The sequence below is a fragment of the Tupaia chinensis genome, unplaced genomic scaffold, assembly GCF_000334495.1.
Source record: "Tupaia chinensis unplaced genomic scaffold, TupChi_1.0 Scaffold000225_1, whole genome shotgun sequence".
In the NCBI taxonomy this organism is placed as follows: Eukaryota; Metazoa; Chordata; class Mammalia; order Scandentia; family Tupaiidae; genus Tupaia; species Tupaia belangeri.
Genome location: NW_006159700.1, coordinates 4,224,175 through 4,229,308, shown reverse-complemented (window position 1 = coordinate 4,229,308; position 5,134 = coordinate 4,224,175). Strand labels below are relative to the sequence as shown.

General features: G+C 34.8%; 1 protein-coding gene and 1 pseudogene across 6 annotated transcripts in view; one reads left to right on the top strand and one right to left on the bottom strand.

The window, feature by feature from the left end:
• GULP1 (GULP PTB domain containing engulfment adaptor 1) overlaps positions 1-5,134 on the top strand; it is a 227,727-nt gene that overhangs the window by 145,409 nt on the left and 77,184 nt on the right. The window lies entirely within an intron of this gene.
• Positions 4,092-5,023, bottom strand: LOC102495412 (translation initiation factor IF-3, mitochondrial pseudogene; annotated as a pseudogene).

The window sequence follows — 5,134 nt, the reverse complement described above, 5'->3', positions numbered from 1 at the left end:
TGTGTATATATATATATATATATATATATATATATATATTACATGTAAGTGTTAAGTTGGCTCAGAAAATTAATCTTTTCATATTCAGACTCTGCAAGATTGGTTACATAGATACATATCCTATTACCTATTTTTTCTATGAAGAAAATATTACAGAAAAAATATATAACCATCAGAAAATTAATCTTTTCATATTCAGAATCTGCAAGATTGGTTACATAGATACATATCCTATTAGCTATTTTTTCTATGAAGAAAATATTACAGAAAAAATATATAACCAAGCATTTATTAATCTTGATGTTAGATAAAGCTTTATGTCATGAAAATAGGAATTGTTTTTTAATATTGTACGATAATTACCTACATAAAATAGGCATATTTTGAATTTGATATAATGTGTATTCCATATATTTCTGTTATAGAATAGTTGTTTTTTGTTTAGCACCATGTGCTCAGTAGTGTAAAAATTTTTAACAACGAGGCTTAAAACCCTATATTGATTTAGTTTAATTGTCATTATTTGTGAAGTTAAAAAAAAAACAAACCTGTTATTCACAGACTGATTCTAAATCTCTTGAGGAAGCAAGTAGAACAGATATTGTAAGTGGATCCACATGATGTACAACACTGCTCTCTGCTGGCCAAGAAACAAATCATAAAACAAAATATTCAGCCTTTCAACTACAAAAAGACATTCTAAGTAATATTTAAAAATGAGGGTGATAGACTCAAACTCTCACGTGTTTCTGTAAAACACTTCTCATGGCCGTAGTGGAATATAATGAAAGAATGAACGAAAGAAAGAAATACAGACATCACTTAATGGAAATCAGTATAAAATTTTTGTATCATTTTAATTATTTGAAATATAGTTCTAAGAATTTTTGGAAATATTAACCAAACATGACATGCCTTTAAAGCATTTTAATTTAAGAAATTAGTAAGGTAAAAAAATTTCATATAATAGCAAGTTGGGTGACATTTTTATACTTTTTATTTGAACAGACTGAAGCCTGTATAATGCCTCTTTCTAAACAATAAGTATTTAGATGCATTGATCAAAGACATACCTGGGTTGTAGTATTTTTATTTGTAATAATATTTCAGTTCTATGTATTTTAACATGAATTTAAAAAATAACATACAATAATTTCATACATTTTTAGTAATAGTTATTAACTCTGGTATGAAGTAAAATATTTTTTTCTTTCTTTTTTTTAAGGTTTTTGCCATAGGAAGTATGTGCTTGCCAGGGAGAAACAGAGACAGGGCCAAGAGAGGGGGAAAGTGATAAATCACCACCTCCAGGGGATGGCCATGCTGTAATCCCTTCTTCATTCTCCTCTTGGGATTGTAGGCACACACACACACACACACACACTCGGTTGGGATTTTCAAGCCACCAGGTCTGAGACTAGAGCTGCCATGTGAGAGTCCAGTACCTTAACCACCACACCACCTTCTGCCCTGATGATTATTTTTATTGTTACATTTTTTTCTATAATTTCTAAATTTCTTTGAGTGAATATATTCATCACTATTGAAATTAAGTTACTACTAAAATTAAAATGTTCATGTATAAACAAAATTTAGAAAAAATTTTGTTTCAATTTTAATATACAAGCACACAGTTATGCAAGACACACACTTGTACATATATAAGCTCTGATACATGTTATTTCTTTAAAAAAATATTTACCAAGGGGTAGCAGGTGGTGTAGTGGATAAGGCTCTGGATTCCTGCATGGCCAACAAGCTTTCGAGTCCTAGGCCTTGCAGCTTTAAACTAACGCTGGGTGCATGTGCATTACGCCCCAAATCCTGAGAGAACCGAGGAGGATTGTGGCATGGCCTTCCCCCTGGGGCAGGGAGGATGATTCCTCACTTCCTCTCTCTCAGTCTCTCTCTATCTTTCCGGTAAGTACATGCACACTATGGCAAAAATCTCTCTCAAAAAAAAAAAACAGTACCAGAATAATTTTATCTACTTGGGGCTACCTAGTAAAATAATTACTAAAATCCTGAATGCAGGGACCAGCAGATGATGCAATGGTTATATTGCTGGATTCCCACATAGATGATCACGGTTCTTGTCCCGGACCCAGCAGCTTAAAACTCAGGCTGGGCATGTGTGCATGCGTCCATGCCCAATATACTGAGAGGGGAGTTGAGGATGGAACATGTCTGGGAACCATGGTTCTGTCACTCTCTTCTCATTCTTAGTTTTTCTGCCTTCCACTGACACCTCATTATCAGAATCTCTCTAATCCATGTTCTACCCAGAGATCTTCTCCAGTTCCAGCTTTGTATACTCAGTAGTTGAGTCTATGTCTCTCAAGACACATCAGAGGAATTTTGATCTGCACATGTTTGGGTGTGTATCTCATTTCTTCCTCTCATTCAGGTCTTTATTAAAATGTCACCTTTTAATGATTTGTCTATAATCTATACATAGCCATAGGCATAGATATAGAAACATTCACACGTATAGTCATTAGGATGTAAACTGTATAAGAACAGGATCAATTTTGTCCTATCATATACCCGGCGTGTATTAAATGCTTGACTGATAATAAATATTCAAATATATGTTAAATATGTGTCAAATTAACAGCATCATGGGGCGCTTACTTTTATTGAACTAAAGATTTGTCTATTTAAAATGAGTGTTTCTGAAAGGTTTATAGTGAAAAACAACAACAAAAAACCTTCTTCTTCTTTCAGCTCTTCTCCCAAGTCTCACTCGCTAAAGCAATTGCTTATCACTTTCTTGTATTTCTGTTTTATTTTCATCTGTTTCTGGGTAACTTGGGCTGTGCTTTGATTTGCTGTATTTGTAGTGAGTATCAACACGCTCCTGTCATATCTTCCCTACCTCTAGGTTCCATTTGTCCACTTTGTTTTACTCTGTTCTCTTTCTTATTGAGAACTAGAACATCAGAAGACAACCCTAATATTAATTTTTCTTTTCATATAGTGTGGAAAAAACTCAAAATGATTTTGTTCTCAGATGTGAGCTAATTTTTTCATTATTGCTGGTATGAAGCAATCTAACGTTATATTTCTTCTCATGTGATTTTTTTGTTTCTCTCTTCAGTCTTTTATGACCTTTCTCTTATCTCAAGTATACTGATATTGAGTCTATCTGTGCCAGTGTGTGTATTCTCAGTTATTTCAGTAGTGTAACAGTGAATCCTTTAGTCTGAACACTCATACATCTGATGGTGAAAAAGTGATTTTTTTCCCCTTCAGTTTCTCCTGTTCTCTGTTTCTAGAGCTCTGATTTGTTTGCTCTTGGATCTCTTATAACAGTGGTTCTCACATTTTGACCATGCAGCAGAATCACCTAGAGAAGGTATTAATAAAACTGATTGGTGGGCTTCATCCACTGCAGTTTCTAATTCACTAAAATGTTTATCTTTGTGTATATAATATTTTCCCAGATAATGCTAAAACTACCAGCCCAGGGATCAAATTTTGAAAAACATCGTTCTATGCCAGAACCATATCTAATGGTTCTATTTTGAATTTTCTTTTTAAATATCTGTTTTTGACACCTTCAGTTCCCTATACCCAGTCTGCCTGCCTTCAGCTATCAAGATGGACCATGACCTTTCTGGCTGGCTTTCTTTTCACCTGTCAGTGAGAACTCCTCCAACCAGCATATCAATATGGTACCACACAAGACAGCAGGCACAGGCACACAGACACGTTCACATGTGCTTCTGGCCCTTCATCCCTGCTCTCTCAGGCTGAAGTACTTTTAAAATACTATATCATTTATTTATTTGAATCGGTCATTATTTGGCTTCTCCACTGGGTGTAAGTTCCATAAGGGGAGAATATTTGTTCTGTTTTATTCTTTGCTATATCCTCAACTCCTAAAAGAGTACTTGAAAATGGTAAGCATCCAGTAATTACTTCTTAAGGATTTTTTTCAACTTTATCTTCTAGTATTCATATTGCCTTTTTAAACTGCTTAAAACATATTTTAAAAATTGTCAGCTATCTTTTGTTATATAAATGCGATTTCTTCTAATATCTTGGGTTGGGTTCTTTTTGTCATGATACAATATATTTATATTGATCTAGTAATTAGTTCTCTTTTCTTCTTTCAGAAGCATATTTTTCATTATTAAAGTAACTGAAGAGCAATTTGATTCCCTGCCATTTCCATTTTCTTTGTTCAAAGTGTCTGTTTTCTGAGTCTCCTGATTTTCTTTGTATGCATTTTCTTCTTTTTTGCTGAAGTGATGAAGGACACACATCAAAGCTTTTCCTCCTGGAACAGTTAGTGGCCTTGATGAGAGAGTATCAATTCCAGGCATAGTCAGGAGTATTCGATTAAATATTGCCTCCACTTTCTCTTCTGAATCATCTACATTTTTCCCTTTCTTTATACTAATTTGAACTGGTATTTTTTTCTCAACCCACGGCTGAATCTGTTTACTTTTTGTGTCCAAATCGTGTTGTCCAGTATTTGAAGAAAACGTTACTTCCTTTATCAGGATTGGTCTAGTTTTGGGTCTAACCTTCTGCTCCCGAAGCCACAGTCGTGCTTGGTGAATCTGGAGCCCAGTCATGAGGTGTTACTCTGGATGCTCTGTGCTGGCTTTCTGAACCAGTTTCAGTTCTCTCTCATCCATGAGTTCTAATCACATCAACTCAGTGCATGTTTCCCAACAAATTGCCATTTTCAACAGAAACATGTATAGTTCGCTCTTGATTTTTTTTTTTTTTTTCTTTCTGGTGTTACTAAAAGCTCTTTCAGCCTTCTTTGTCTTTTTTTTTTTTTTCCCCCATGATGCTGGGGGTTTTCAACAGTTCTAAAAGCTTTTGCATGAATTAAGGAGGAGAGTCTTGCGCCAGAAGCAGTAAGAGACAACTGTATGGGTGCTGTCTTTTGCACAATGTGTTTACCAAGATATCTTCCAAAGTAATTAGTGTCTGTCTCTATGGTTTGTAGCATTAACCTCTTTAGGAAAAGAGACCCAGCCTTTTTAAGAAGACCTATAACCATCCCCAGTCAATGAGAAATAGCTCTTCTTTAGTCAATGACGGCTTGCAGAGGTCAGCAGTTGAGCAGGTGTGGTGGAAAGAGTCTGTATATGGCACTACTAAAATACTCTTT